The sequence below is a fragment of the Rhinoderma darwinii genome, chromosome 2, assembly GCF_050947455.1.
Source record: "Rhinoderma darwinii isolate aRhiDar2 chromosome 2, aRhiDar2.hap1, whole genome shotgun sequence".
Lineage (NCBI taxonomy): Eukaryota > Metazoa > Chordata > Amphibia > Anura > Rhinodermatidae > Rhinoderma > Rhinoderma darwinii.
In genome coordinates, this window is record NC_134688.1 from 339,326,368 (window position 1) to 339,348,677 (window position 22,310).

The 22,310-nt window shown below is 44.6% G+C and overlaps 1 long non-coding RNA gene across 1 annotated transcript; it reads left to right on the forward strand.

Moving 5' to 3' along the window:
* The first annotated feature begins 11,274 nt into the window (after positions 1–11,274).
* On the forward strand, positions 11,275–20,599 carry LOC142741276 (uncharacterized). Its single transcript, XR_012881057.1, has 3 exons — positions 11,275–11,359; positions 13,195–13,329; positions 20,337–20,599. It is a non-coding gene; the product is annotated as an uncharacterized LOC142741276 (long non-coding RNA).
* The last annotated feature ends 1,711 nt before the right edge of the window (positions 20,600–22,310 follow it).

Genomic DNA, 22,310 nt, shown 5'->3' on the forward strand with positions numbered 1-22,310 from the left:
ATAAGATACCCACAAACACAACAAATCATGTTTGATATCCCGCACCAACTCACGAAAAGGGCGGACTCCTAAGTCATTCCCACCCACGTGCAACACTAAAACCTCCGGAACCCTATCAAGCCGCACATATGTCTGGAATTCCGCCAACACCCTGTTCCACGACATACCTCTAAACCCCAGCCAATGCACAACCGCATCCTGTCGCGGAATGCGCAACTGGCGACCATCCGGGCGGACGTCCGCCCTCAAAGCCCCCCAGTGCACGTACGAATGACCCATCAACCACACCAGACAAGGAGGCGAATCTGAAACGGAAAACACAGTTAGGCACCACCATATACATTTGCAAGCATAAACAACAAAATTACAACATATGGGGGCGGACATAGGACTTAAACCTTTTAGACTCCCAACGACCAATACGCCTCACCCCCTCATCATCCAACCCCCAGCGCCCTGCTTCCGTTGCTGCGCCAATCCGGAAGGAATGAGATGAATATGAGCCTGCCGCAACCCCAACCGCCGTCAAACATTTTTTAAAAACAGCTCCAAACTGAAACCTGGACAAGAACGACCCGTCCACATGACATAACAAAGGCAAATCTGGAGACCCCCTGTTTTTTGTAAAACCACGCATGCACTCTACTGGGCACATGACCGACCCCGGGAGAGCGAACAAAACTATCAGTTTTCCCTTCCCTAATTGGTCAGTTTTTGATCTACGCAACCATACCTCCAACCGATCTGCAAAAAGGCTCACCTCCCCAGATCTCAGCCCCCCTGCCTGTTTAGTACTTGGCGACACCAACTCACCTATTCTAAATGCTCCGAAGAACGCCAACGAGAAAGCCAACCGAAACAAATCCATTTCATCTGAAGAACGACATACCGATGCCAATGAACCACCCAACAAGCCCAGCAAAGCAAACGACACCGGCCTTCTACTATCCGCCTCCACCCTACCTCTGCGCAACCCCTTCAAAGCCTGCGATACCAGAAATTCCTTCGATACATCCCGCAAGCCCCGCAACTTAAGCCCAAACGCCACCGCGGATATAAACCGGTTCACCTTCGCTACTGAAAACCCCGCCTCCCAGGCATCCCCTAACCAATACAAAAGTGCCACCAACCTGTCTCTATCCGTATTGACATCACCCAACTCTCTTACCCACTCCTCCCACTGCCTCCAACAAGCAGCATAAGCCCTCCACGTCGTGCCCGCCAAAGACCTTTGTAACAGCTGCTCTACGGGACCGATACCAGATCCCATAGATGATCCGGACACGCCAAACCAATACGTTCCGCTCCCGGAGCCAATTGCCGAAACCGGTCCCACTGCGAGCGAGAAAGAGCATCAGCAACACAATTCCGTACACCCGGGACATGCACCGCCACCACCCACGCGTTCAGCGACAAACACACCAACACTAAATGTCGCAACAATTGAACTACCGGAGGAGAGGACGCCGTGATGTTATTAATGGCAAGCACCACACCCATGTTGTCGCAGTAAAAACGGACCTTCTTATCCCTGAGCCTGTCCCCCCAAATGGTAGCCGCCACCACGATGGGAAACAGCTCGAGCAGGGCCAGATTCCGCGTCAATCCACTGGACACCCAGCTAGCCGGCCATTGACCTGCGCACCACGGACCTCCCCCGTAAGCTCCAAAGCCACCCGCCCCAGCCGCATCCGTGAAAATATTCAGATCACTCGTATCCTGCGCTGGGGCCATCCATAGCGAGCGACCATTGTACTGGCCCAAGAAGTCATCCCAAACCTGAAGATCAGCTCGGTGCTCCTCCTTGAGCCTCACAAAATGATGCGGCGCCCGCACTCCCGCCGTTGCCGCCGCCAACCTTCTACCAAACACCCTCCCCATCGGCATAATCCGGCAGGCGAAATTCAACTTCCCCAGCAGCGACTGAAGCTCCCTCAACGACATTTTCTTCCTTCTACAAGCCCGTCGCACCTCCAGCCTCAAAGCACCCAGCTTATCCGCCGGGAGCCGACACTCCATTGCCACCGAGTCAATTTCGATTCCTAAGAAACAAATCGTCGCTACCGGGCCCTCCGTTTTTTCCGGCGCCAAAGGGATCCCAAAATCCCTCGCCACCTTCTGCAGGGCATGAAGCAAGTTACCGCAAACCGGCGAACCCCCCGGGCCAACGCACAAAAAATCATCTAAGTAATGGATCAACGAATCGACCCCGGATACTCCCCTCGTTACCCACTCCACGAAGCTACTAAACGCCTCGAAGTATGCACAAGAAAGAGAACACCCCATCGGAAGGCACCGATCCACGTAAAAGGCCCCATTCCAGAAACAGCCCAACAGCCGTTGGCTTTCTGGATGCACCGGCAACAACCTGAACGCCGCCTCGATGTCGGTTTTTGCTAGCAGCGCCCCCGGACCCGCAGCCCGCACTAACCCCACCGCCTTATCGAATGAGGTATAAACTACGGAACACAACTCGTGATCAATCCCGTCGTTTACCGACGAACCTTTGGGATACGATAAATGTTGAATCAAACGAAACTTTCCGGGCTCGCGTTTAGGGACAATACCCAAAGGGGACACAACTAAATCTTTCACCGGCGACTCCACAAATGGCCCCGACATGCGCCCCAACGAAACTTCTTTTAACAACTTTTCCGACACGACTTCCGCATGCACGTAAGCCGATTTTAAATTTCTCCGCGTAACCGGAACCTCATAAGGAGGCGGAGGAATAACAAAACCAACACTAAACCCTTCATAAAGCAACTTAGCCGCCGCCCTATCCGGATACTCATTTAGATAAGGGGCCATCCTTTCCACCCTCACCGGCGACACCCCCTTGACCAGCCCCGTGCTGGTTCCCGGACCTCTTTTTACGCAGACATTTTGCCGCCCCGTGTGATGCACCATTACACTCGGAGCACACGTGCTTGAACTTGCACGTGGCCCCGAACTTACACTGGCCTTCATTGAATTGCCAGCAAAACCCCGCCTTTCCCCCGCCGCTTGGTCCACTCTGACTAGTCTGGCCTCCCTGGCCACCGCTCCCGGGAAAGGGCTGCCTAACCGGAACCGTAACCCGTAACCAGAGAGCAATATCCTTCTGGTCCCACCGAATCGCCGGCCGAACCGCCTTCCGCTGACGGAATTGCTCATCATATCGCAGCCACGCCTGACCCCCATACGCCCTATGAGCCTCCCCAATAGCATCAAAATAACAAAATAACGCCGAACAATTTTCCGGCGCCTTTTCCCCTATCACACTAGCCAATATGGCGAACGCCTGCGACCAATTAACGAACGTCTGCGGGATAAGCCTATACCGCCGCCGTTCCTCCTCGTCCTTTTTACTCTCATCCCGCTTGCTCTTATCCAAATTGAATTTAGCCAGCGGCAAGAGAGAAAAAATTTCAACATATTCATCTTTCCAGATCCGATCACGCACCTCCTGCTTTAAATGCGCCCCCAACGGACCCTCAAAACAAACATACACCTCCCCCCGAGCACGATCGTCCATGCGCACTCGATCGCCGTCCTTCTGTGCCTCAGTCTGCACCGACACCGCGACCGCCTCTCTAACCGCCACCACAGGACGCGCCTGCAACGATCCCACTTCCCTGGGGCCTTCCCAAACTACCGCAGGGGACACTTCCGTTACTACCGGCGCCGCGGCCCTATCCAGGCGCCCCACCAGCTCCCGTAAGCAACCCACTAAATCTGCCAAACCCGCTCCGTCGCGTCCGCCCGCGCCACTACCGGCCCCCGATGCTATGCTAGCAGCCCCCCCGCCGACACCCGACATAAAAATCGCTGGATAAGACAATAAAGGAGTTATACACTCACCGGGCTGCACAGGCGCTGTGTTCCCGTCAGCCGGACCATCCTGACCTCGACGATAGACGTCCAGTTCACCTTCCTCCAGTTCTTCTCTCGCCGACGACTGTCCCTCCCAACGACCTCTTCGGAAAGGGGATGAGGACGCGCTGACCGATGGGCCGGCAACCTGCCGCCCGACCGCCGGGACCCAGACTTCCGACCGGACCTGTTGCCTCGACGTCGCTGCAGATCTAGTCGTCCGTCTAGACGATCCTGACGAAGCCTGCCCCCTGGCCGGAACATCACCATGCGGGGCGGCCGTACCTTGCTCTTGACATCTTCCATCTGATGGGGGAGGGGTGACAGGGAGCCCGGCCTGCGACTCCCTACTTACCGCCGGACCCCGTCGCGGCCTGGGATTCCTGCCAGGACGCAGGGCCTGGGAAGGGGCGGTCCTCCCAGCTGCCTGGCCTGCAGCGTCCGGGATCGGGCTCCCTCTGCGACGCCGTGTCCGCGGGACTACCTCCGGACTCAGGCGCTCTGGAGGTCGGGACCGCCGAGAGGGACGGGTCGACACAGCCTGCATCGCCGTCACCCCTGCTACCGCTCTCTGCCTGCCCAGCGCAGGAGCGGTTGTTGCTGACTCCCCCCCCGCCGCCATAGCCATGCTCGTAGGGGGGCCGGGGGAGGGGAGCCTGTCCCTTACAACAGACCCCGAACGCCGTGCCCGACGTGGCGAAACGGCGTCCGGGATCCGCGTTAATGCAGCCACGGTCTCCTCCAGCCATCCGGGACCGTGGTGCACAGCAGCGGCACGCAGCCGCTCTAAAATCAGGGCCTCTGCCATACTAAAAAGCCGGGCAACGGGGAGCTTTGCTTCTTGTGTACTACTCCTCCCGCTGCTTCCGGCTCAATGCCGAGAAACAGCGGGAAGCGCAGTAACGGCCCCCCCGTCCCCCCTAGCTCCTCCCCGTCCCTCCTTCAGCTTCTTCACCTTTCCCTCACCTCTTAACATTAACCCTTTCCCTACCAGGACGGTCATGTCGGCTTCCCTCAAGCCTGCAGCTGCGTCCAGCCTCTTCTAGAACAATGTGAACCTTACTGATGTTGTGGGATTGTGTCATATGATTTGATACAACATTCCTGATTTTCTGTTCAGTTTCACTAAACTGTGTGAAAAGTCCAAATTCACTGCAAATATAATCTTTATACACACAACCAGCGTTGCTTGTGTATTCAAGGTGTGCACACACAAGTTTGAGATCCACATAACCTAGTATTTGGCACAATTAAGGCTGTATTTAACTGCATTGACAACCTGGGGATCAGGGGCGTAAGTAGGAAAAAATGGGCCCCATAGCAAACTTTTGACAGGGCCGCCCCCCTAGGTGCCACACGCAGCCTCCCTTATAGTGCCACACAGACCACCCATTGTATGTAGTGCCACACAGTTCTCCTAGTATATAGTGCCACACAGTCCCCCCTTGAATATAGTGCCACACAGCCCCCTCCCTTCTATATAATGCCACACAGCGACCCTGCCTTTGTCGATAATGTGGGTTGCGCCACACAGCCCTCCGCCTTGTAAATAGTGCCATACAGACCCCATACTAGATAGTGCCACACACCCCCCTAAGTAGTGCCACACAGAACCCCTCTTGTGTATAATGCCAAACCGCCCCCCTTGTATATAGTGCCACCCTGCTTCGCCTTGTCTGTAGTGTCACCCTGCTCCCCCTTCTATACAGTGCCACCCTGCTCACACTTGTACACAGTGCCACCCTGCTCACACTTGTATATAGTGCCACACTGCCCCTTTTATATAGTTCCACCCTGCTTCCCCTTGTCTATAGTGCCATGCTGTTCTCCCTTGTATATAGTGCCACCCTGCTCCCTCCTTGTATATAATGCCACCATGCACCCCCTTGTATATATAGTGCCACCCTGCTCTCCCTATGTATAAGGAGCCACCCTGCTCCCCCTTGTATATTGTGCCACCCTGCTCCCCCCTTGTATATAGTGCCACCCTACTGCCCCTTGTTTATAGTGCCACCCTGCTTCCACTTTTATATATTGCTCCCCTGCTCCCCCTTGTATGTAGTGCCACTCTGCTCACTCTTGTATATAGTGCCACCCTACTCCCCCTTGTATATAGTGCCACCCTGCTGCCCCTTGTTTATAGTGCCATACTGCTACCACTTGTATGTAGTGCCACTCTGCTCACTCTTGTTTATAGTGCCACCCTGCTCCGCCCTTGTGTATAGTGACACCCTGCTCCCCCTTGTATATAATGCCACATTGCTCCCCCTCCTTGTATATAGTGCCACCCTGCTCCCCTTTGTATATAGTGCCACCCTGCTCCCCCTTGAATGTAGTGCCACCCTGCTCCCCCTTGTATATAGTGCCATGCTTCTCCCCCTTGTATATAGTGTCAATCTGCTCCCCCACTTGTATATAGTGCCACCCTGCTCCCCCCTTGTATATAGTGACACCCTGCTCCATGTGTATATAGTGCCACCCTGCTCCCCGTATGTATTTAGAACCACCCTGCTCTCCCTTGTATATAGTGCCACCCTGCTCCCCCCTTGTATATAGCCCCTCCAAAAATATATATATTGTACTTAGCATGCCCCATTCCCGCAACGGACGTAGCACTGTACAGGCTCTGGTCGGAAAACATGCGCAGACCAACGTGATGTAGGTACGTAATCACGCCGGCCTGCGCAGGGAGTCTTCCCAGCGCCTTATAGGCTGCAGGTCTAAAATGGCCTGCAGCCTATAATATTCATTTGTAATTACGTCCAGAGGATGCAGATACAATGAATATGGCTTTTGCTAGAACCGGGGCCCCCTTCGGTGTAAGCGATGCCACCAGGAATAAGAGGGCCCGTGCCACCCGGCCCCTAAGTGTTAGGGGCCGGGCGGCACGGGCCCCTTTTTTGGCATCGCTACCGCTGTAGCAGCCATAACAACAGCTACTAGAGGCGCCACCGGGCAGGGGGGGGCATGTCCACAGGTGACACGGGCCCCCTCTTGCTGCGAGCCCCATAGCAGCCAGCCAGTACGGCTGCTGCAGCGGAACTTATGCCACTGCTGGGTATGTAGATATCATTGAGAAAGGTGGTCTTTGGTGCCCAGGGATCTGAGACTCTGGGTAGGAGACTTGCAAAGCATGTGCCAGATATCCAATGCTAGAGATGCCACTGCTCATATACGCAGAAATATAGCACAAATTTTAAATAAATTAAATTTTTTTGTAAAAATTGCTATGATAGCTATGATCTTGCAGTACAGAGGAGGACATCATGCATTCAAGCATCAATACCAGTGTGCCAAACATGAATACACTAAAGCTCCTATCAAATCTGCTTATGGCGGCCTGGGAAGGAATAAGGTTTCCAAAATTAAAGATTTTAATAGTTTAAACTTTAATTTGCCAAACTTCTCCTTCAAGAAAGACTATGCCAAGTTGACAAACTACACTGTCAATATCCATCTGCAGCTGCTGCAAATGAAAGTATACATAAAGTAATTCCCCAATATTTAAACCATGATACCTGTAAACTTGCAGTACTCTTTTAGCTCATACCTAAAAGAAAAAAATATATCTGGTATATATGTCACCAATTTTTTTTGCAAAAATTACAATAAGATTTTATTAATACATCGCATTAAAAAGATATAGATAAAAAATACAGATACAAATATGAGTATAAATGCTTACAATTCAGTGGTGGTAAATTGTGGCAGGTGCCAACAAAAAGTACAATGATGTGCCATATCCCCTATCCATATACATAGCTGTGAAAAAGTGTTTCCTGATATATATCATTTTTTCATATTTGTCACACGTATTTGTTTCAGATCGTCAAGAAAAATGTAATAAAACATTTTTAATTGATCATTTCATTCATTGAAGGAAAATTTTCATTAAAAAAGTAACTCACACCCTTAAACATAATATCAGGTTCTGCTATCTTTAGCAGCAACAACTAAACAACTACATCCTTGACTGGAGATCAGATCAGTCTTTCACATTGCCATGATGGAATTTTGGGTCATTCCTTGCAGAATTACTTTAATTCAACCACATCGGGTTCTTTTGTGTATGAACCGTCATATAAAGAAGCACTCCCACCAATTTTGTTATGCTCTGGCCCGTTGGAAAGGCACATGATGTGCAACTGTAAAGGTACAACTGCCACAGCATCTCATATGTGGACAGGAAGTAATTTTCCCCATTTATTCCTATAAGACTCTCATCAAGGCTGTGATAGTAATGAATGGAGAAACTGAATTCCTGTCCCCACATGAGACGCTTTGGCAGTTGGAGAGCCCTATTGCTGGTCACATGACACAGCTTAGGACTAGAAAGGAGTGAATAACTCACAAAAACAGCCACTGGTAAGAAGATTACCTTCACCAAAATTAACATAATGTGTCTCTCTAATGGACTAGAGAATAAAAAAATTTGCGGGACTGCTTCTTTAAGATCCTCCCACAGTATTTCCACACTCATCCCTCTTGTACACTTTGCACTTACCTCTCTCATCCCTTATTACATCTTCTCACACATATCTGCAGGACTTCTCCAATGCTGCACCCATTCTTTGGAACTCACTGCCCCAGGGTTTTAGATTTGCTTCTTAAGGGTATGTTCACACTGAGTTTTTTGCAGGCAGAAAATTCTGCCTGGAAAAATCAGCTCCGGTCTTTTTTAAGTGGTTTTACACACACACACACACACACACACACACACACGTTTTTTGCCGTGATTTTCAGCGCGGCTATTTGAAGCGTTTTTTTTTAGCCTTTTTTTTTTAGCTATCTCTTCAACATTAAGATGGAATAACCGCGGAAAAAAACACGTCAGAAATCGCGGAAATAAAACGCATAAAAAAACTAGTTTATTTCCATCTCCCATTGATTTCAATGGAGTTTTAGAGGTGGAAAACGCCTCAAGATAGGGCATGTCGCTTCTTTTTCCTGCAAGCATTTTTTTTTTTGCTCGCGGTAAAAAAAAACGGCTTTACCTCCCATTGAAATCAATAGGAGTCCATTTCAGCCATTTTTTGCCGCAAAAGACTGTGTGAACAGGGCCTAACATTTTTAACAGTTTTAAGCCTGCTTTGAAAACGAATTTCTTAAGGCCTATGTCACATAACTAAAGTCCATTGCCCACAAATAACTTGACCTGGTCAAAGATACTGCATATTTACTTTACTACTGTATGTCTTTAACTATCTACCATGTTGCATGGCTCTGTACTTTATATCTTTGTTGGCTCAGATCCTGGCTAGTAACCGGTTCTGGCAGCTTTATTTCTCTTTGTCAACACATGGGGCTGGTCCTCTGGGTAAAAACAACTATATGTACCTATAATCTCACTCCTGCCATTCTATCTAGGTTCAAATCTCCTAAGGACAAACACTATCCTTTTGTTTCGTTGTTTGCTCATTACATTTTTATTTTACTTGTTTGCTATATCAGCAATTATTATGTGCTGATGAATATGTTGGCGCTATATTAAAAATATATTGATTGAAAGCAATGGCGGGCACAGCAATTAACTGTATGTTTGGGTGCTCAGTGCCACACACTGCAAGCAATGTATGCAAAAATATTCCTAAGAGAAAGAAAAGACCGTATGTATAAAGGGCACTAGCACATCATTGTAGATACAAAAATTACATGCAAAGTTTATTTAGACTATAAATACAAAAAAACACATGTAAACTCAAAACATGAATACATTTAAAATCACGTGTGTGTGTATATATATATATATATATATATATATATATATATATATATATATATAGCATAATGAAACAAAACGTGTATACAGGTGCAAGAATCCCTGTGACTGCAAATTTATACAGCACACAAGTAAATGGCGACAGCACACTGCGAACACTAATGCAACCTAAACACTATAAATAAATATGTATTGCTGCTGAATTTACTTACAATAGTAAGGTTCTTAGCGCACATTTTGATCAAATTGTGTGAGCCCATCTGCCACGACAATGCAACTTCACTTTTAAGCTGGGTCCCTACGCTGCTCATACACCCAGAACTGGGACTCTTCGTGCATGATAATTGATAGTTGTCAACTTGAGGCAAAGGTGGCATTAGCTTTTAAAACCCATTATTTTTCCTGACATGATGAAAGGTGTACTCTGTAAGTGATAAGATTAAGGTCCCATTCACACGAACGTGCTTTTGCGGCTACAATTCCCCTGAAAATCCATGGGAGAATTGCGGCACTATTAATTTCTATGGGCCCATGCACACCACCACGGTTTCCACGGTCCGTGCATAGCCCAGGAGCCTGGACCGCAGAAAGAACGAACATGTCTTATTACGGCCGTGTTCTGTGGTCCAGGCTCATAGAAAATAATGGACGCGGTCATGTGCATAGCCCCATGATTTGCAGGCGGCTCGCGGGTAACACTTCGCGGCCGGCCGACCCAAAAATCACGGCCGTGCACAAGGCTACGGTCGGGTGCATGAGGCCTAAATTGCTACTGGAAATCCATTGAATTGTTCGCCATAAACTGTAGAAATATATTGGAGTCCTGGATAGTTCTAATGAGGCTAATCATTAATTAAGTTTTACATCTGGATTAAGTTGGAGGTTGAAATAACTTTTTTTCTATAAAATCTTGATTCATTTGTTGATATCCTAAATAAATCCTGTGTTCTATATTTTTTTCTTTAGAAATAGATCACTCTAAAAACATCACACCGCATAGTACTTATCAACCGCCTGAGACAGTGGCGTATTATAGGATAACTGATGTCAACAAGCTGAACTCAGAGGTGACAACATTGTTAGGAAATTCTACAATAGAGCCTCAGTCCAAACCAGGACAAAACGAGAGTTATCAGAGGTAGGATATATACATAGTTTTTATGCATTTTGTAGTTAGTAATATAAAGCCATCAACTCCCTAATTTGGTCTTTGACTTAGGCTTCATGTCCACGCAACAGAGACTGTACGGCGTCACCGAGAGTTCCGCTTTACCCCATACTGAGGAAATGTAATATGCTCCATTGGGTGCTGCTTATATGGAGCTATTTTACCAAAAGCTCCTAGGGTATCACTCCTCTGTACATACAGCATGCGATGGAACATACAACGACTAATTGAAAAAACCTCTGTATGCCTCCTCATGAAATGAGAGGCATTGGAAGGGACAGTAAAGGACGCATGAATTTCCATGGGTACCCTATTATGTACAAAGCCATGTTTTACTCCGTATCAATATACTTTAAAATATACCTTCACAAGCTGTTACATTTCTTGTGTTTTTATTTTACTGTTTTTAGTAGTTTTCTGCTATAGAATTCGTATTAAATAACATACTTAAATACACATATATATGTAATTTCTTATTTATATTTATTTATTTTTATATAGCCAGGTTTCTAGCCCGAAGAATCTGATCCTCATTTTGATCCCAGTGCTGGCCATTAGCTGTGTCATTGGTTTTGCAACATTGATTCCTGTTGTTATAAATGTTCGTAAAAAAAGAGGTAAAAAAAAGCAAAAGTAATTTCATTAATTCATTTTAGCTATTGGGATCTGAGTTTTCTCTGATTCCGGCAGTTGCAGCAGGAGTAGGGCTGTGAATTACAGACATTAATTCGCTGCTGAACTTATGGACACATCGAAAACTCCATGCAAGATCTTCATGACGAAAATGTGCGTCATAGTGCAGCAACTGACGGTCACCAACGACATGCATTTTCGCCATGGGTCAGGAATAAGTGAATAAGCTCCCAGGGTGACAGGTACCAAGGTCACATACGTATGGTCTCAAGTTCCTATTTTGGCCATGCATGTGCCTGCACTCATCACTTCAACACCTACATTTTATGGGAAGTTACGGACTCCTCTTTTTTGTGCACTGTAGAGAAAATACACGTATATTGTTATAACATACTGGACCAAAATTATCAATGTATTTTTTTGGGCCATATGGTCTGGTTCAGTGCCACCGCGGGAAGTCTGAGTTTTGCGACAATCTGTCAATGTTGCAGCCTTCTAAAAGTGCTCTAAGGCTCGAACTAGCAACATCATAGGAACCTATTATGCTGTTAGTTTGGCTGAGCAGACCCACGGTCGGCCAAAATATGTGACAGTAAGGCTGGATTCACACGAGCATGTTCGACCATAAAGAACAGTCTAGTTATGTACGACGTTAGGAGTCCTTGCCTCGCTACGGGACAACTGTCCCGTACTGTAATCATGTTTTCAGTATGGGACAGTAGTTCCACGGAGAGGCAGGGACTCCTAGCATATTACATAACCATGATGCTAGGAGCCCGGCTCCCTGCAGTGTGTTCGGTCCGGGACTTGTAGCTGAAATACGTTCCGTCCTTTACGGACCGAACATGCTCGTGTGAATCCAGCCTAATACAAAAAGAAATGCAGGTCACAAAAAAGAAGTGCAGGTCACTTCTTGGGACGTTTTTGGAGCCGTTTTTCATTGACTCTATAGAAAACAGCTACAAAAATGGCCGTAAAAAACGCTGCGAAAATCGCGAATGGCTTAAAAACCAAAAAACGTCTGAAAATCAGGAGCTGTTTTCCCTTGAAAACAGCTCCGCATTTTCAGACGTTTTTGAGTTTGCGTGTGAACATACCCTAAGGGCATGGCCAGACGTGGCGTATTTCTGTAGACACTGTCCGCATCAATGCCGCACATAATCTGCGTTGCAGATTCCGTTGCGCCTTTGACTAAAATGTGCAGTAAATTGATGCGGATTAGCCGTTGTGTATTCAGGTGAAGAGTACATCCTGCTGTATTTTAAAACATTTCATCTCAGTCTGGCTATAGACCTCGAAACACATAAGTCCAGCCAGAATGATGAAATATCCTGTTCGTAAAACCAATCCGCAACACAAATAACATCTGCAGATTTAATTGTGGAATTTTGAATCTCCATTGAAGTCAATGGAGAAATTCCGCAATAATTCCGCAACAGCCAGTGTATGCTGCGGACACCAAATTCCGCACCGCAGCCTATGGTCCGCAGCGGAGTTTTCCGAACCTAACTAAAAAGGTGTGGAAACCAATGGAGAAAATGTCTGCTGCAGATTTACGCAGCGGACTGTCCGCAGCGAAATTCCAGAGCAATTCCGCCATGTCTGGCCGTGCCCTAATTGTGAACCAAAATTAGTAGTGGTCCAAAACACGGAAGAGGTGCAAATCTTTCCATTCTCCTTTTTCTCCGTGTAGGGTTCCACTCCTGATTTTGACTTCTAAATACTGATCTATATACTGCCGTGTGAAAGTCGCCTTACTGTAATTTTCACTGTTGTTGCTATTTCTTTAATGAATCTTCCCATCTGTTCAATTATACAGCAACAAACAATTCTATCGTACACCAGGAAAATGTTTTAATGTTAGATAGAGGAGCAGAAAGGGAGGAAAGTGCAGAAGAAAATGAAATATCAGTTGTTGAGCTGACAAATCATAGTAATCTCTTTGGAGAAACAGGTATGTATATGTATATGTAACACATATGCAGGTGCTTGTGGTTTCCAATTGTTTCTTTAAATTCTTTTACGTATGTAAATTGTTATTCTGTCAACTTTTCACACTCACTGCAAATGTACACATTCAAGAAAAAATAAAAAGGAACTGGAAGAGTATTTTGCTGACTTTGTGTAACTACCTGTACACACATAACACAAACACTATTAACCCCTTCCCGACATTCGTCGTAAATATACGTCATGGAAAGCCAGTGCTTCCCGCAAAATGTCGTATACTTACGCCAAATGTTTGGCACCGGCTCAGAAGCTGAGTCGGTGCCATAATCGCCGGATCTCAGCTGTATCTGACAGCTGACATCCGGCTGTAATGGCGGGGACCGAAATTAGCTTCGATCCCCGCCATTAACCCCTTAAGTGCAGTGCTCAAACGCGATCGCTGCACTTAAGGTTTTTGCAGCTCATCGGAACCCCAGCAATGAAATTGCCGGGGTTTCGGTGGCTGCAATGGCAACCGGAGGCCTAATACTGGCCTCCCGGTCTGCCTAGCACCGAAGCCAGTCAAGATCCGGCCGGCGGCGGAGCCTGATCGGCTTCCGTAGCTGCCGGCAAGATGGCGCCGGGTCAGGAGCTGATCCGGCGTCATCAGTGGTGGAAGTCAGCTGTACTGTACAGCTGACATCCACCTGTAACGGCAGGAACCGGAGCTAGCTCCGATCCTTGCCATTAACCCCTTCGATGCAGCAATCGAAAGCGATTGCTGCATCGTAGCGGTTACTAGCAGATCGCCAGCCCTGACAGGCAATCAGGACTGGTGACTGTTGTTATGGCAACAGGAGACACAATGGTCTCCTGCTCTGCCATTACGGAAGCCGATGTAGGCCCCGCCGGGAGGCAAAGCCTAATCGGCTTCCTGTCAGTGAATGATTGACAGTATCAGAAAAAAAAAATCTGACCGTTGGACCTTCAAGTCTAGTGGGACTTGAGAAAAAGTGTAAAAAAAGTATAAAAAAAGTGTAAAAAAAAGTGCAAAAAATAAAAGTTTGAAAACAATAAAAGTTTCAAGTAATCAAATAAAACACAATCCCCCTTTTACTCTTATCAAGTTCTTTATTATTGAAAAATAATAATAAACCATATGTATTTGGTATCGCCGCGACCGTAACGACCTGAGGTATCAAAATATTATATTATTTATTGCACGCAGTGAACAGCGTAAAAAAAAAACGTAAACCAGAGTTTCTGTTTTTTGGTCACTTTGCCCTACAAATATTAGAATAAAAAGTGATCAAAAAGTTGCACGTATCCAAAAATGGTACCTATAAAAACTATAGCTCGTCCCGCAAAAAACAAGCCCTCATACACCTCCGTCGACAAAATTTTTTAAAAGTTATGGTTCTCACAACTACATAACTTTTTACAAAAGTAATTTTATTGTGCAAAAAGTTGTAAAACATAAAAAAGTGCTATAAATTAGGTATCGCCGGAATCGTACTGACCCGCAGAATAAAGTTAACATGTAATTTATAACGCATGATGAACGCTGTATAAAAAAAACGAAAAAAGCTGTGCTAGAATTGCGTTTCAAAAAGTTGCATGTACCCCAAAATGGTACTAATAGTAACTACAGCTCGTCCCGCAACAAACCAGCCCTCATACCGCTACGTCTATGAAAAATAAAATTAGTTATGGCTCCAATAAGTCAGGAAATAAAAAAATATGCAGTTGTGCCCAAGGGGAACATTTCTTCTGTTTCAAGAGGCGATTTATCAAGGACCTAAAATTAGGGAACCAGGAAGGGGAGAGCCCAAACATATCCGCTGGAAGCGACGGTGCCCGTATTATACCAGGACAAAACTTTCCCAGCAAAATTCCCCAAACTACAAAGGTGCGGAGTGTGGACCAAAAGGGGGATAAGAAATGACACCATTTATCAGTGCGACACCGGCCTGTGCAGAAAGGATTGCTTCACAGCGTAACACACATCTATGGATTATTTTTTATTTTTTTTTACCCCATTATTATACCACCTGACTATACCCCTTATATACTCCGCCACGCTTACATGTACCCCCACATTATAAATGGAAACACCAGCAATACTCAAACAAATATAGTACCAAGCAAAATTCGCTCTCCAAAAGCCAAATGGTGCTCCCTCGGCTCTGAACCCTACAGCGTGCCCAAACAGCAGTTTCCTTCAACATATATGGCATCGTCATACCCGGGAGAAGCCTTTTAACAATTTTTGTGGTGTGTGACTCCAGCGTCATAAGCTGGGCATGACATATTTGTCACTGAATGGCATATCTAGGGAAAAATATAAATTTTTAATTTGCACCATCCGCAGTGCATTCATTTATGGAAAAGACCTGTGGGGTGAAAATGCTCACTACACCCCTTAATAAATGCCTTGAGGGGTGCAGTTCCCATAATGGGGTCACTTCTCAGGGGTTTCTTTTTATTATTTCACATCTGAGCCTCTGCAGTTGTGAACCAATACTTTATAAATCGCCAAATTAGGCCTCAATTTTGCATGGTACTCTTCACTCCTGAGCCCTGTCATATGTCCAGGCAAAAGATTAGGGTCACATGTAGGGTGTTTCTAAAACCGGGAAACACCGCAAAATAATTAGAGAGCTGTCTTGTTATGGTGGCACAAGCCGGGCACCACATTTTGGCATATCTATGGAAAAAAATCCCATTTTCACTCTGCAACATCGAGTGCACACTAATTTCTATAAAACACCTGCAGGGTTAACATGCTTACTACACCCCTTGGTAAATGCATTGAGGGGTGTAGTTTCCAAAATGGGGTCACTTCTGGGGGGTTTCCACTGTTTTGGGCCCACAGGCACCCAGAAACCAATCCAGCAACATCTGCACTCCAAATGGCGGTCCTTCCGTTCTGAGCCCTGCCGTTTGCCCAAACAGTAGTTTATGACCACATATGGGGTATTGCCGTACTCGGGAGAAATTGCTTTACAAATGTTGGTTTCTTTTTTTCCTTTATTTGTTGAGAAAATGAATTTTATTTTTTATTTTCACTGCCCAATTCTAATAAGTTATATGAAACATCTGTGGGGTCAAAACGCTCACTACACCCCTAGATGAATTCCTCAAGAGGTGTAGTTTCCTAAATGAAGTCACTTTTTGGGCGTTTTCATTGTTTTGTTCCCTCAGGGGCTTTGCAAATGTGACATGGCCTCCGCAAACCATTCCTGCTAAATGTGAACTCCAAAAGCCAAATAGCGCTCTTTCCCTTCTAAGCCTCGCCGTGTGTTCAAACAGCCGGTTATTACCACATGTGGGGTATTGTTTTACTCGGCAGAAATTGCTTTACAAATTTTGCGGTGCTTTTTCTCCTTCAGTCCTTGTGGAAATGAGAAAAAATTAGCTAAACCTACATTTTCTTTGAAAACATTTAGATTGTCATTTTCAGGGCCTACTTCCAATAATTTATGCAAAAAACCTGTGGGGTCAAAACACTCACTACACCCCTAGATAATTTCCTCAATGGGTGTAGTTTCCAAAATGGGGTCACTTGTGGGGGGTTTCCACTGTTTTGTCCCCTCAGGGGCTTTGTAAATGTGACATGGCCTCCGCAAACCATTCCTGCTAAATTTGAGCTCCAAAAGCCAAATAGCGCTCTTTCACTTCTAAGCCCTGCCGTGTGTCCAAACAGCCGTTTATTACCACATGTGGGGTATTGTTTTACTCGGGAGAAATTGCTTTACAAATTTTGCAGTGCTTTTTCTCCTTTAGTCCTTGTGGAAATTAGAAAAAAAATCGCTAAACCTACATTTTCTTTGAAAAAATTTAGATTTTAATTTTCACGGCCTACTTCCAATAATTTCTGTAAAAAACCTGTGCGGTCAAAATGCTCACTACACCCCTAGATAATTTCCTTGAGGTGTGTAGCTTCCCAGATGGGGTCACTTTTGGGGGATTTTCACTGTTTTGGCACCGCAAGAGCCCTTAAAACCTGACATGGTGCCTAAAATATATTCTAACAATAATAAGGCCCCAAAATCCACTAGGTGCTCCTTTGCTTCGGATGCCGGTACTTCCGTCCAGTAGCACGCTAGAGCCACATGTGGGATATTTCCTAAAACTGCAGAAACTGGGCAACAAATATTGAGTTGCATTTCTCTGGTAAAACCTTCTGTGTTATAAAAAAAATTGTATTAAAAATGTATTTCTGCAAAAAAATTTGAAATTTCTAAATTTCACCTCTACTTTGCTTTAATTCCTGTGAAATGTGTAAAGGGTTAAGACATTTTCTAAATGCTGTTTTGAATACTTTGAGGGGTGAAGTTTTTAAAATGGGGTGACTTTTTGGGCATTTCTAATATATAAGGCCCTCAAAGCCACTTCACAACTGAACTGGCCCCTGTAAAAATAGCCTTTTGAAATTTTCTTGAAAATGTGAGAAATTGCTGCTAAAGTTCTAAGCCTTGTGATGTCATAGAAAATAAAAGGATGTTCAAAAATCGATTCCAATCTAAAGTAGACATATGGGGGATGTTAATTAGCAACAATTTTGTGTATTATAACTGCCTGTCTTACAAGCAGATACATTTAAATTGAGAAAAATGCTAATTTTTGCAATTTTTCGCTAAATTTTGGTGTTTTTCACAATTAAATACTGAACATATTGAGCAAATTTTGCCAGTAACTTAAAGTGTAATGTGTCACGAGAAAACAATCTCAGAATTGCTTGGATAGATGAAAGCATTCCGTAGTTATTACCACATAAAGTGAAACATGTCAGATTTGAAAAATGAGGCTCTGTCAGGAAGGTCAAAAGTGGCTAAATAGGGAAGGGGTTAAGGCATGTTCACATATAGCAGAACAAGGATTGGAACCTAAATAGAGATGAACAGTATTAGAATTAATTTACACATTTGGAAAATGTCTGCGACAATATACACTAAAATATATGCGGATGGCGTTTTCAAAATATCATCCACATGTAGCAGAAAAAATCTGTGCGAAATTCAAGGCATGTGATGGATTTGTTGCAGATTTTCACCACGGATTACATCTTTTGCCATCCAAGGGGACAGATTATTTTCCACATATATAAAGGAAGGATTATTTTGTTTCCTATTAAATTTTGGTTTGTCTTAAGAAATGCATCAGAAAATTGCAAATCTGCGCCGTGCTCACACAATGGCCTTCATGGATAAAAAGTGTTAGTGTTGACCATAGCAACCAATCAGTTTCGAACTTTCTTCTTCTTTTTTCAATACAGGGTCAAAAAAGGAAGACGTGATTTGATTAGTTACTTAGGGCAATACTTGTACAAATATTTATTGTACAGGGTGGGCCATTTATATGGATACACCTAAATAAAATGGGAATGGTTGGTGATATTAACTTCCTGTTTGTGGCACATTAGTATATGGGAGGGGGGAAACTTTTCAAGCTGGGTGTTGACCATGGCGGCCATTTTGAAGTCGGACATTTTGTATCCAACTTTAGTTTTTTCAATGGGAAGAGGGTCATGTGACACATCAAACTGATCGAGAATTTCACAAGAAAAACAATGGTGTGCTTGGTTTTAATGTTACTTTATTCTTTCATGAGTTATTTACAAGTTTCTGACCACTTATAAAATGTGTTCAAAGTGCTGCCCATTGTGTTGGATTGTCAATGCAACCCTCTTCTCCCACTCTTCACACACTGATAGCAACACCGCAGAAGAAATGCTAGCACAGGCTTCCAGTATCCGTAGTTTCAGTTGCTGCACATCTCGTATCTTCACCGCATAGACAATTGCCTTCAGATGACCCAAAAGATAAAAGTCTAAGGGGGTCAGATCGAGAGGAATTTCTTCTGCGGTATTGCTATCAGTGTGTGAAGAGTGGAAGAAGAGGGTTGCATTGACAATCCAACACAATGGGCAGCACTTTGAACACATTTTATATGTGGTCAGAAACTTGTAAATAACTCATGAAAGAATAAAGTAACGTTAAAACCAAGCACACCATTGTTTTTCTTGTGAAATTCTCGATCAGTTTGATGTGTCACATGACCCTCTTCCCATTGAAAAAAATAAAGTTGGATACAAAATGGCCGACTTCAAAATGGCCGCCATGGTCAACACCCAGCTTGAAAAGTTTCCCCCCTCCCATATACTAATGTGCCACAAACAGGAAGTTAATATCACCAACCATTCCCATTTTATTTAGGTGTATCCATATAAATGGCCCACCCTGTACATATAGTAAAGTATATAGTACACCTTTTTTGTGTTATATTTTAGCCTAATACGCTGCGGCTAGATAAAACTCTAAAAATATGAAATTGTGTACATACATGGCATTCTGGTATGTGGCGTTATAGTAGCATTTTTGGGGTCAGTGGTGTTTTTAGCAAAATGCAGCACGCTCTATGTATCTTTTTAGGCATTTTTCTCTAAAGGTTTTTCAATAAAACTCGAAAAATGCCTTGAAAAACACCTGTTCAATATGACACAATTTAAAAAACGCCATTAAAACACATGTAAAACACCATAAAATACTATATATATATGCATTTTAAAACGAAGATCAAAAATCCTGTGTGAAGGAGGGCTAAACTGAGACTCTTTTGAAATATGTACTGCCTAATCAAAGTCTATGAGCACGTCAGATTAGATTCATACATCAGGTTTTTAACTTGTATTCCAAGTGATCATCCCAATTGCTGTGTGAACCTAGCCTAAACTATAGTATGCCTATTATCTCATGGTTTTGTAGCATTTTTTTGACAGTATTTTTCCAATGATGTTACTGGGGAAATACCATGGCAAAAAAAAATCACAGTTTTCCATAATGCTGCTGCTTCCTGACATCACTTTGAGAATTTTTTTTTTCAAACCCCTTCTTTTGAGTTATACTTTTTGTGAAGGTACAATCTACATGTAACAGAAGATCAATACAACATCATTTTCAGATAAAAATTATAAACTATTTAAAAAAGTTATATGCTTTGTATAATAATATTAGTTGTTTTTTTTTGCAGAAGTCTGAAGATTCAACTCTACTAATTATCTAAAATGAATGAGCCAAAATAAATGCTGAATTCTCTTCACAATGTCAATTCATCAACTTTTCCTAATGTCAAACCTATGTGATCCTTCAGGAGATGTAGTTTGCTACTTTTGTAAATTGCAACATCCTATTTCGTGCTGTAAAAATGCTTTTTGCTTTGTGACGTGCGTTTCTTATTTAGGTTTAAGCCTGTTGCGTCACTTTAATTTCTTTTAGAAAGGATGACAAGTTCCCTCGTATGCCTATATGTATATACTTGAAACATTTTTACTTTTTAAAGTGATATTCCACCTTTAGGGTATGCCCAGAAGTGGCGGAGTTCTGCATACTCTGTCCGCATCAATGCCGCACAGAATCTGCGTTGCAGATTCTGTTGCGGTTTTGCCTAAAATGGGCATTAAATTGAGCCGTTGCGTATTCAGGGGAAGAGGCATTCCCTTCTCTCTATCAGTGCAGGATAGAGAGAAGGGGCAGCCCCTTCCCTAGTAAAAGTAAAAAGAAATTCATACTTACCCAGCCGTTGTCTTGGTGACGCATCCCTCTTTCGCCATCCAGCCTGACCTCCATGGATGTTGCGGCAGTCCATGTGACCGCTGCAGCCTATGATTGGCCTGTGATTGGCTGCAGCCGTCACTTGGACTGAAACGTCATCCCAGGAGGCCGGACTGGAGGAAGAAGCAGGGAGTTCTCGGTAAGTAGGAACTTCTATTTTTTTACACGTTGATCTATATTGTGATCGGAAGTCCAGGGTGCTGAAACAGTTACTGCCGATCGCTTAACTCTTTCAGCACCCTGGACAGTGACTATCTCCTGATGTCGCCTAGCAAACGCTCCCGTAATTACGGGTGCACACACGTAGTCACCCTTAATTACGGGAGCCCCATTGACTTCCTCAGTCTGGCTGTAGACCTAGAAATACATAGGTCCAGCCAGAATGAAGAACTATCATGTTCGTAAAACAAATATGCTACGCAGCACACACAACATCTGTGGACTTCATTGCGGAATTTTGACTCTCTATTGAAGTCAATGGAGAAATTCCGCAATGTGTCCGCAACAAGTCCGCTACACGTCCGCAACAGTCAGTGTATGCTGCGGACACCAAATTCCGCACCGCAGCCTATTCTCCGCAGCGGAATTGTCCGCAACGTGTAAACGAACACAACTAAAAAGCTTTGGAAAGCAATGGAGAAACGTGTACGCTGCGGATTTCCAGAGCAATTCCGCCACGTCTGGTCATGCCCTTATGCCACAAATAAAAATATATTAGGAATGACTTAAAATGGTTGCCCATTTCTGGGATTATGGAGTAATGGGTGCTATGAGTGCTATGAGAGTGTCCACAATTGACAACCATGCACTTTAAGACAGTTGTTTAAATAACATAGTATTTAGGAATTGCTGTTTAAAGGGAATGTGTTGCTAGAATATTTTTTTTTTCAATTAAACAATTAGTATTTGAGTGATTACACATTGTTTTAATTTTTTTTATTTTTTCACAAGTCAGAAAATATTATAAATTAAATTCTAATTTATAACATTTCCATGTGCTGGGCACTAGGGGGAGCAGTTCCCAAAATTGCAGCATGGTCACTGTGGTAAAGCAACCTCATTGATTTATGCTGCAAATTTGGGGTGAACACACTCTCCTCTAGTGTCCTCACACAATCCGCCCTCCCTCCTTCTGGGTAGTGCCAGAAGAAGGAGGGGTTTGAATCTTCAAACCTCCTACACTGTGTGCCGCCATTTTCTGAGCGACTGCAGAGTGTAGGAGGATTAGATACAGGGCTCAGCAGACAGTATAACACGAACAAACACGAACATAATACACACATCACATACACGAACATAAATTGCCTGCTCCTGCCGCCGCCTCTGCTCCTATTCCTTGCGCCTTCACTTCCTTGAACATATGGCCGGAAGTCATCATCTTACTGTCCGACAG